The sequence below is a fragment of the Silene latifolia genome, chromosome Y, assembly GCF_048544455.1.
Source record: "Silene latifolia isolate original U9 population chromosome Y, ASM4854445v1, whole genome shotgun sequence".
Classification (NCBI taxonomy): domain Eukaryota; kingdom Viridiplantae; phylum Streptophyta; class Magnoliopsida; order Caryophyllales; family Caryophyllaceae; genus Silene; species Silene latifolia.
The window spans coordinates 37554891-37565093 of record NC_133538.1 but is presented as its reverse complement, the minus strand read 5'-3'; the positions used below and the strand labels follow the sequence as shown (position 1 = coordinate 37565093).

The 10203-nt window shown below is 39.4% G+C and overlaps 1 non-coding gene across 1 annotated transcript; it reads left to right on the top strand.

Annotated features, from left to right (window-relative positions):
* Positions 1 to 8326: 8326 nt before the first annotated feature.
* LOC141636884 (small nucleolar RNA R71) lies at positions 8327 to 8433 on the top strand. The gene has a single exon (XR_012541457.1). It is a non-coding gene; the product is annotated as a small nucleolar RNA R71 (small nucleolar RNA).
* The last annotated feature ends 1770 nt before the right edge of the window (positions 8434 to 10203 follow it).

Here is a 10203-nt window from a genome sequence, read left to right as displayed (position 1 = left end):
GTAACTTGTCGTTAGGAGCACCTAGACCAAAACACAATTTATAGCTTCACAAACAACTCTACAATTAGTAAAGAGGCAAGTAAAGGTCGGATCCCAAGGGACGGGAATTGAGATGAGATTTCTATTGCAACTAGTGATGTCTTAGGGGTGTCACAATTGGGGTTGATGTAGAAGGTCACTAAACTAAATAGCAATGAAAGTAAACAAGCAAGATGAATTAAAAGGGTTAAAAACAATTGATAAAAAGCACTAGGGTGTCATGGGGTCATAGGGGATTCATGGGAACATGTTCTCAAATTATAAGCAAGCAATTTTTGTTGTCATGGATCGGGTTGGTTTATATCTTACAATCCTAGGAAAGTTTGAGTCCCGGAGCCGAATCGATTAGATTGTACAACACCTACAAGTCGACTTAGTCTTCCCTACTCAACAACATGCATGGTCTAATGAGACTCTAGTTGGTTTATGTCTTACAAGTCTCATTGAAAAGATAGGTGATGGGTAAAAAATGCAAGGATTCATAGGCTCACATTTCATCAAACATAACATGTGCATGAGTTGAGATCACAACAAGCAAGCAAAATAAACTATGAAAGCATATTAATTTAAGCATGAATCATTCCCCATGTTGATTTCCCCTAATTACCCATTAACCCTAGCTAAGGAACTACTCACTCATTATCATGTTGAACATCCTAGCAAGGTTGTCAATCATACCAACAAAGTGAAACATGATGAATAAATGAAAGTAATTAACAATAATTAAAAAGGGATTAAGAGAATTATACCTACTAATGATTCCAATAATAAAGCAAAGAATAAAAGAAGTACTTGATGCTTAATGGGAAGGTTGTCAATCTCCCAATAATAACCCAAATAATCTTCAATTACCCAAAATAAAGGATGAACAAGAGAGAGATTAAGGAAATAAAACTTGTATTAAAACTTGATTAATTGTTGATTACAAAATTAAAGAGAGATTTGATTGATATTAACTACACTAAAGATTGCTAAGAAGAACATGCTCTTCTAATTAGACTAATGGGATATTTATAGTGGGGATTGGGTGTAGGAATTAGGGTTAACTAAGGGCTTAAATGATGATTAAGTCCCTACTTAAGAAAACGCCGGTCTTTTTGGAAGGATGGGCATCTTTCTTGAAGCTTGAAGAAACGAAATTGGTCTGCCTTGGAATCCGGGCGTCTTTAGCACGGGACGAGCGGATTCGGTGGTCTCTGCCCGGGCGTCTTGTGGAGAAGACGGGCGTCTTCTGGAGCTGCTGCCCGAGCGTCTTGGGGAGAAGACGCACGGATTGTGGTGATGGAGACGGGCGTCTTCTGGGGAAGACGCACGGATTGCTGGGCAGTCTGCTTTCTTCTTCTTTTCTTCCTTTTTCTTCATAAAATCCTTGGGGATTTCCTCGGGGATGCAAGGATCTTTTCTCATCATTGCCCATCTACTATAGTATGTACAAAGGCCTTCTAATCTTGTCTCTCCTTGATGCTTGATCATTTGAATACAATCAATTTAGTCTCATTTTGCCATGAAAATGCAAGGTTTGCACTCCTTTCCTACCAAGGGATCAAAACCTCAAAGAATATGCAAAACAAAGAACTAAAGACAATAAATGACCCAAATATGCGCTAAAAAGCATGGGAACAAGGCTAATTCGGGGACTAAATGTGCTCTAATTATGGTCACATCAAATATCCCCAAACCGAACCTTTGCTCGTCCCGAGTAAAGAGGTGACAAAGACTAGGACCATTATTTAAACTAACCTAATAACATAGCCGACATGAGACAATTAGCGGGTCTCACTCCGCCCCTTCAACTCACAACAAGACAACCATGAGGTAGGATGCCTTCTTGCAAGGCAAGGTGGGTCTTGCCAAAATGGCGACACATCCAAACATTAAGCACACAAAATCAAATAATGGATGCATCTACAAAAGAATAGCCACTTTCCTCATCTAAGTGGCGAAAATTATCTACAAGGGAAGCAATTCAAGGGTACACACTCCTTCATAGATGCAATTTCTTCAAACTACTAAGCCTAGAAGGATACCAATAAATCACCTCCAAGTTGTGTCAAGCTAGGGTACCTTTGTCCTCAATCGTTAAATGATTTTGTCAAGAGTAGACTCCCTATGGTGTTAGAAACACTGGAGGATCGTGGAATTCCCCCTCTTGCCTAGACAAGAAGAAGGGTCGTCCCCTCTCTACCATGCACAAAAATGGATACGATGGATAAAGGGATCGATAGATATTTGAGTTTCACTTTGGGCGTTTGCTTTTGTTTTTGTTTTTTTTCCCCCAATTTCTTGTGGCATATAACATTTGAGAACACTTTCTTGCCATTCCTTTTTTATTTTTGGCATTTTAACACTTGACAACTTTCAACTCTTCTTTGCATTTCTTTTTGAACATTTTCAAAGTCACCCCATATGTAGTGAGGGTGGCTTATATTTGAAGCTTTAGGAGTTCTATTTTTACTCATCTTTTCATTTGATGCATTTTTTTTTGCAAACTTTCTTTCACTTTTCATTTCATTGAACTCAAATTGATTTCTTTTTGTGTCCATTCCCTTTGATGACAAAAATGTGGTAGAACATGGATGATGGATGGATGCATGGTTTCAAGGGTCACCTTGGAATAAACGGTAGCTAAGGAGTTATCACACCACAAGGTACTCTTGACTAGGCCTTAATCCATGGATCAAAGGATACTAGCATGACACATCCTAGGGTGTTTTACAAGTATTCTAACAAGCAAAGTCTTAAGAAGAAAAAGCATCTACTAGGGCCTATATACACTTGTCAAGCTTCCCAAGTAGACGGTTTCGCAAAATTTTTCTAACATGCAAACTACATGCCATGATGCAACTAACATATAAACATCCTAATGCAAATGATTCTACCAACTAATATGACATATACACTAAATGCAAGTCCTAAGTTCACATTGTTATACCGCATCAATAAAAATAAAGCCACGTAGTCATTAACATAAAGAGGAAAAAGGAGATTGGAAAGAACAGACATGCGGTCTTCAATATCCTCATGTCTCGAATTTGGCGTAGTCGATCAATGTGAACAAGCATAAAACAAACACGATATATACAACAATATATACATGACTATACTACAAAGGAAATGAACTTGTTTTTGGTTTTTCAATTTTTCAAATTTTTATGGATTTTTGAATAAAAGTCAAGTTAGGATTTCCCATCCCCACACTAATATGGGCATTGTCCTCAATGGCCAAAATGATGGGAAATCATGCAAACATGATGCATGGTTTTTTTGTTTATGAGGGAGGGCGTAATTTAGATTACCTCCCGTTGTGTATGCATGTACTTCCCCAAACCGGGTTAGACATTATTTCTAATGTCCTAAGGTTGGGTGTAGTTCATGCACACAAGATGCAATGCATGAAACTAAATTTGTCAGTTTGGATTTTCAAAAGTGGGAACAATGAAATAAGAACACCTCAATGGGGCCGAGGTGTTAGTCCTCTATGTTTCTAGGACTACTCCAACCATGATCAAGATAAAGTAAATAAAACAAAGAAAGAAGTAGCAAACCTCAAGAGGGTAGGAGCCTCCAAAGCTTGCTAATCTTCCACCATATCATCATTATCATCATCTTCCTTAATAGAAGTGGACTCATCACCACTTCCATCTTCACTTTCTTGTTCACTTTGTTCATCATCCTCTTCTTCTTCTTCACTAGCCTCTTTATCAATGCTATCAACAACCGCATCACCGACAACCTCATCGTCACCCGGAATCTCACCTCTAGATGCACTCGGAAAGAAGACTTCCCTATCCGCCCAACTAGGAAAAGGACATGAAGGATCAAGTAGTCCTTGCCTAGCTAAATGAAGGAGGGGTGGGTATTGGGCTAAGTAAGCATCTTCCCGATCCTTAAAAGCTTGCTTGTGCATCTCTTGCAAAAGAAGAGTCATATAATCTTTGCTTGCTTCAACACCTTCGGGTTTGAACTCTTGGTACTTGAAAGGATAAGGTGGTGTGACAATGGAAGATGAGGGCATTTCAATTTCACCCCTTTGTTGTCGGATGATGTATTCGGCTTCTTTTGAGAGGGGAAGGAGGTAGTTGGTCCGATGGACACTCAAACGACAAATCTTAGAAGGCAAAGTAAAAGATCTAGCCTCACTAGTGAGCCACCCATATTTGGTGTCAAGAGGGTTATGAGTAACCCACTTATACTTGTTAATCATAGCATCCACATCAATGAGATGACCCCCCTTTTTCGCCACATACTTACTATCCTTGTTGAAGTTCGGATCAAAGTACTTAGCCAAAAGAGTGACTAGCCCTCCATTCACAATAACGGTGGTGCCTTGCTTCCCACAATCAACATTTAGCCATATTTCCACCAAAATATTTAGAGAATTAAAAGGCTTGCTGAATTCCCTTCCAATGTTTAAGGCCGACTTAAGAAGAACACAATCGAGCTTGGTAAAGTGGTTGGTGTCTTTTCTTGCATTGATGGTATTCCCTATGACCTTGTGCCACACTCTAATGCCCGGATGGTGGACTAATAGAGCATGACTAGCATGATAGTTCTCAAATTTCTTTCCGGAAATCGCCTCCCAAAGAGGAGCGAGGTCATACTTGCCAACATTTTTGAAATAACTAGGTGAATCACTAAGACCCAATGCTTTACCCATTTCCTCAAAGGTTACGCGCCTACTCACATTAGCTAGGCGGAACTCGATGTTTTCCATAGTCTCTACCTTTGTAACTTTCAAAGAACTCAAGAATTCTAAGGTAAGGGAGGGGTATGTCAATTCTTTTGTAGCAAACAATTTTCCCAACCCCATGGCTTCAAAGAAGGCTTTAGTTTGCTCAAGGACACCCAACTTATCTAAGTCATCTTCACAAATAAACTTGGTGGATAGAAAGGATTTTCTAGAATACTTGGCAAAAGTTTCCCTATGGGAGTTAGAAATGAAAATTACCTCCGGATAGTTCGAAAGTTGAGCAATTTCCGGAGTAGTTGATGTTGTTGCTTCCAAGGGAGGTTGTTGTTGTTGCACTTCCAAGTTTGAGCTAGCTACCACCATAGCCAATGAGGCTTTCTTTGCTTGAAGACTCTTTTGTCTTGTTGAGAGTGACTTTGCCTTAGGTGCCTTTGTTGCTCCTCTTGTCCTTGCCATTGATGTTTAAACCAAGAAAAGAGTGAAAATCATCAATTTCCAAGTGTACCCAAATCGATTTTAAGATGAAAGGCTTTGCCTTTATAAATTCAAAAATTGACTCAAAGGTTGAAGATTTTGGTGCTTGGTTTGATTTTTGTTGGAAGAGGAGTGATTAATTGCTGTTAGAAGGATGTTTTGATTTGATTTTTGATGAATGTGGTTGAGGAAATCTTATTTTGGTGATGGAGAGGATGAGGGTTTTGAGTTTTGGGGTTTATGGGTAGTGTTTTGAATGAAGGAATGAGGAAATGAATGGGGGATGGGGTTTATAAAAGACCCGAAAAAATTGAATTGCAGGGGGAAAACGGGCGTCTTTCCTTCGGGACGCCCGGATTCTGTCTGTTTTGGGCTTAAGGAATCTCGCCTAAAGACGGGTGTCTTTGAGCAAAGATGCTCGGATTGTTCAGCTGCGGGACGGGCGTCTTTCACTGAAGACGAGCGGATTCCTTTCCAGTGAATTTTCTTGTTTTTCTTAGCCAAAAAGACGGGCGTCTTTTCCTTCAGGACGGGCGTCTTTCTGAAGTCGGGCGGATTCTCTTGCAGGACGCCCGGATTTTTCAACAGTCCCAAAATTTCAAAAATTCAGCTCAGAAGGACGGGCGGATTTTGACCCAGACGCCCGGGTTGCCTGAAGACGGGCGGATTCTCTTGAAAACGCTCGGATTCTACCCCTTTTACCCGGATTCAGTTCCATCCGTGTACTTGCATATCCCGTGTCATTTTTCATTCTTCAAAATCCTGTGTTCTTCATTGTGGGGGCACTACTAAGGCATGAATAGCCTAGGCAATTGTTATCCCCACACTAAGCTAAAGCACTACACATCAATTAAAATCATTAGTCCCTCCCTCACTTCTCTCAAAGTATACAAATCCAAAAGTGACAAAAATGCAATATGAGAATTAAAATGCGAGTTAGGGAGTTAGAAATATTTACAAATGGTGGTTTAGGGAGGACTCCATCAAACTCTCATCCTTAGTGAGATGTCATGGGGGCATGTCCAAGGTGTTGTTGATGTTGCTCAACACCTTGAATAAGTAATCAAAAGCTTGTTCATTATCATGATAAAGATCTTCAATAGATCTTTGCCCTTGTTGTTGGTCTTGATCGATAGCATTACCAATATAAGTATTGAAAATCCCTTCAAACTCATCGTCCCAAAGACCACAAACTTCATCTACTTGATCACTAAAGATCTCTTGAGTTGATAGAGACAACTCTCCCACTTTCTTGTCTTGGCCAATGAGGCCATCCTCTTCATTGCTTGACTTTGGTGAACTTTCCAAGCTCTCTTTGTTACAATTCACTTGCTCTTTGAATGGAGCATCTTCAATTTTCTTCTTCCATTGAATTTCCGACTTCTTCCTATTATCCTTCCGTCTATAATGAACAATCATAAAACATGGTTCATGCAAACGGGGAGCTCTCATGGTCTTGTCAAGATTGAAAGTTATGCTCTCATCTCCCACTTCTAGAGTGAGCTCTCCATGCTTCACATCAATCACCGCACCCGCAGTGTGTAAGAAAGGTCTTCCTAGAATGATTGGAATGTTGGAATCTTCCTCCATGTCAACAATGACAAAGTCCACCGGGATGAAAAATTTCCCAATTCGTACGAAAACATCTTCCCATATCCCTAATGGTGTCTTCGTCAATATATCGGCCATTTGGAGTGTAATATTGGTGCATTTAAGCTCTCCCATCCCCAACCTTTTACTCACCGAGTACGGCATAACACTCACACTAGCCCCTAGATCACATAAGGCTTTGTTGATCGTGGTGTCGCCAATGGTACACGGTATTGAGAAGCTTCCGGATCCTTTAACTTTGGAGGTGAACTCCCTTGAAGTATTGCACTACTCACCTTAGTGAAGGCGATAGTCTCAAGCTTCCGGATCGACTTCTTCTTTGTGAGGATGTCTTTCATGTATTTTGCATAGGCCGTCACGTGATTGATTAATTCCGTGAAAGGAATTGAGACTTCCAAATTCTTCACAATTTCCATAAATTTTCCAAGTTGGTCATCAAATTTGGGCTTGGCTTGACGACTTGGAAAAGGAAGTCTAATCACAATGGGCTCCTTCTCCTTGACCTTGTCTTCATTTTTCTTTGAAATTTTTTCTTTTGATGGTTCTCCATCCTTGGAGTTTTGCACAATTTCTTCTTTATCACTAGCTTCCACAACTTCATCCTCAACTTGCTTCTTCGGTGCTTCATACCTTGTACCACTCCTCAAGTGAATGGCACTAACCGTTTCATGTCTTAGGGGATTACTTTGAGGTGGTAATTGCCCCTTTTGTCTTTGTGAGCATGAAGATGCTAGTTGGGTCAATTGGGGTTCCAACATTTTGGTGTGAGCTAGGATGTTGTTGATGGTGGTTTCCTTTGCTTGACTATCTTTTTGCATTTGAGTGAAAAACTCTTGTTGATTTTTTTGCATTTGAAGTACCGCTTTTTGAACATCAAAACCTTGGTCATTTTGTTGATTGTATGGAGATTGATTTTGGTAACCTTGGTTTTGGTCGTAAAAGGGTCTTTGATTTTGGTTTCTCATGGGAGGTGGGGTGTATGTTGTTTGAGGGTTTTGAACATTTTGGCTTTTGTATGAGAGATTTGGATGGAATTTGGTGTTTTCATTGTAATAGTTCAAATAAGAGGTACCACTCTTATATGCTTGGAAAGCATTCACTTGTTCATTTGTTCCCCTACATTCACTTTGGTCATGTCCCAAAGTTCCACAATTCTCACATATCCCACTTGGGATTGATGAAGATGCCGTCATGGCATTAACATGATGCTTTGGTGATTTTGAGGCTTCTTCAAGTCTAGCCATAGCTTTTTCAAACTTCAAATTGATGGTATCAATGTGAGCACTAAGTTGAGCACCCAATTGAGTAATGGAGTCCACTTCATGCTTTCCTCCTCTAGTAGCCTTGCGAGGTCTACTATATTGTGAGTTATGGACCGCCATTTCCTCAATTTTGTTCCAAGTTTGATTGTCATCAACTTCGGTGAACATTCCATTTGATCCCATGTTGAGAATGTTCCTTGAATCTTCATAAAGACCGTTCCAAAATTGTTGTACCAAGAACCACTTGCTAAGTCCATGGTGAGGACATGAGCGACAAATTCCCTTGAACCGCTCCCAAGCTTCATACAAAGATTCTTCATCCCTTTGCTTAAAACCCGTAATTTGAGCTCTTAGCATGTTAGTCTTTTCCGGTGGATAGAACTTTTTGTAGAAAGCTAGAGCCAACTTTTTCCAAGAATCAATTCCGAGAGTAGCCTTATCAAGGTCGCTCAACCATTGTTTCGCGGTGCCAATTAGAGAAAAAGGAAATAAGACCCATCGAATTTGGTCTTGAGTTACACCGGTTTGAGAAATCGCATCACAATAATCACAAAAGGTCTCCATATGAGAGTGAGGGTCTTCACTAGGCATCCCCCCAAATTGGCTTCTTTCGACTAATTGGATAAATGCGGATTTGGCAATAAAATTTCCGGTTAGATGTTGTGGTGTGGGAGTACCATTGGGTAGGTTCTCCTCAGTGGGTACGGAATGTGATGAAAACTTAGGCATTGTGGGTTGATTTTGTGTTGTATTTTGTGTTGGGTTCTCCTCACCTTCTCTTGCAAAAGGGTTGATGAACTCAATAGTTGGTTGAATATCTACAACCTCACCAATACCTCTCAAATTTCTCCTAGCAAGTCTTCTATTGGTTGTCAAAGTTCTTTCAATTTCACGATCAAAGGGTAACAAGTCACCTTGTGACCTTCTAGACATGCAAAATATCAAACAACTCGAAAACAATTAGAACAAACCTTGAGGAGTTTTACTTCCCCAAGGCAAAGAAAGACACAACTAATAACAATATAAGAAAATTTAAATCAAGTTAACACTGTCCCCGGCAACAACGCCATTTTTTGTCGTGATATCTAAAATCTTTCAGTAACTTGTCGTTAGGATCACCTAGACCAAAACACAATTTATAGCTTTACAAACAACTCTACAATTAGTAAAGATGCAAGTAAAGGTCGTATCCCAAGGGACGGGAATTGAGATGAGATTTCTATTGCAACTAGTGGTGTCTTAGGGATGTCACAATTGGGGTTGATGTAGAAGGTCACTAAACTAAATAGCAATGAAAGTAAACAAGCAAGATGAATTAAAAGGGTTGTAAACAATTGATAAAAAGCACTAGGGTGTCATGGGGTCATAGGAAATTTTGGGACCCGGAGCCGAATCGATTAGATTGTACAACACCTACAAGTCGACTTAGTCTTCCCTACTCAACAACATGCATGGTATAATGAGACTCGAGTTGGTTTATGTCTTACAAGTCTCATTGAAAAGATAGGTGATGGGTAAAAAATGCAAGGATTCATAGGCTCACATTTCATCAAACATAACATGTGCATGAGTTGAGATCACAACAAGCAAGCAAAATAAACTATGAAAGCATATTAATTTAAACATGAATTATTCCTCATGTTGGTTTCCCCTAATTACCCATTAACCCTAGCTAAGGAACTACTCACTCATTATCATGTTGAACATGCTAGCAAGGTTGTCAATCATACCAACAAAGTGAAACATGATGAATAAATGAAAGTAATTAACAATAATTAAAAAGGGATTAAGAGAATTATACCTACTAATGATTCCAATAATAATGCAAAGAATAAAAGAAGTACTTGATGCTTCATTGGAAGGTTGTCAATCTCCCAATAATAACCCAAATAATCTTCAATTACCCAAAATAAAGGATGAACAAGAGAGAGATTAAGGAAATAAAACTTGTATTAAAACTTGATTAATTGTTGATTACAAAATTAAAGAGAGATTTGATTGATATTAACTACACTAAATATTGCTAAGAAGAACATGCTCTTCTAATTAGACTAATGGGGTATTTATAGTGGGGATTAGGTGTAGGAATTAGGATTAACTAAGGGCTTAAATGACGATTAAGTCCCT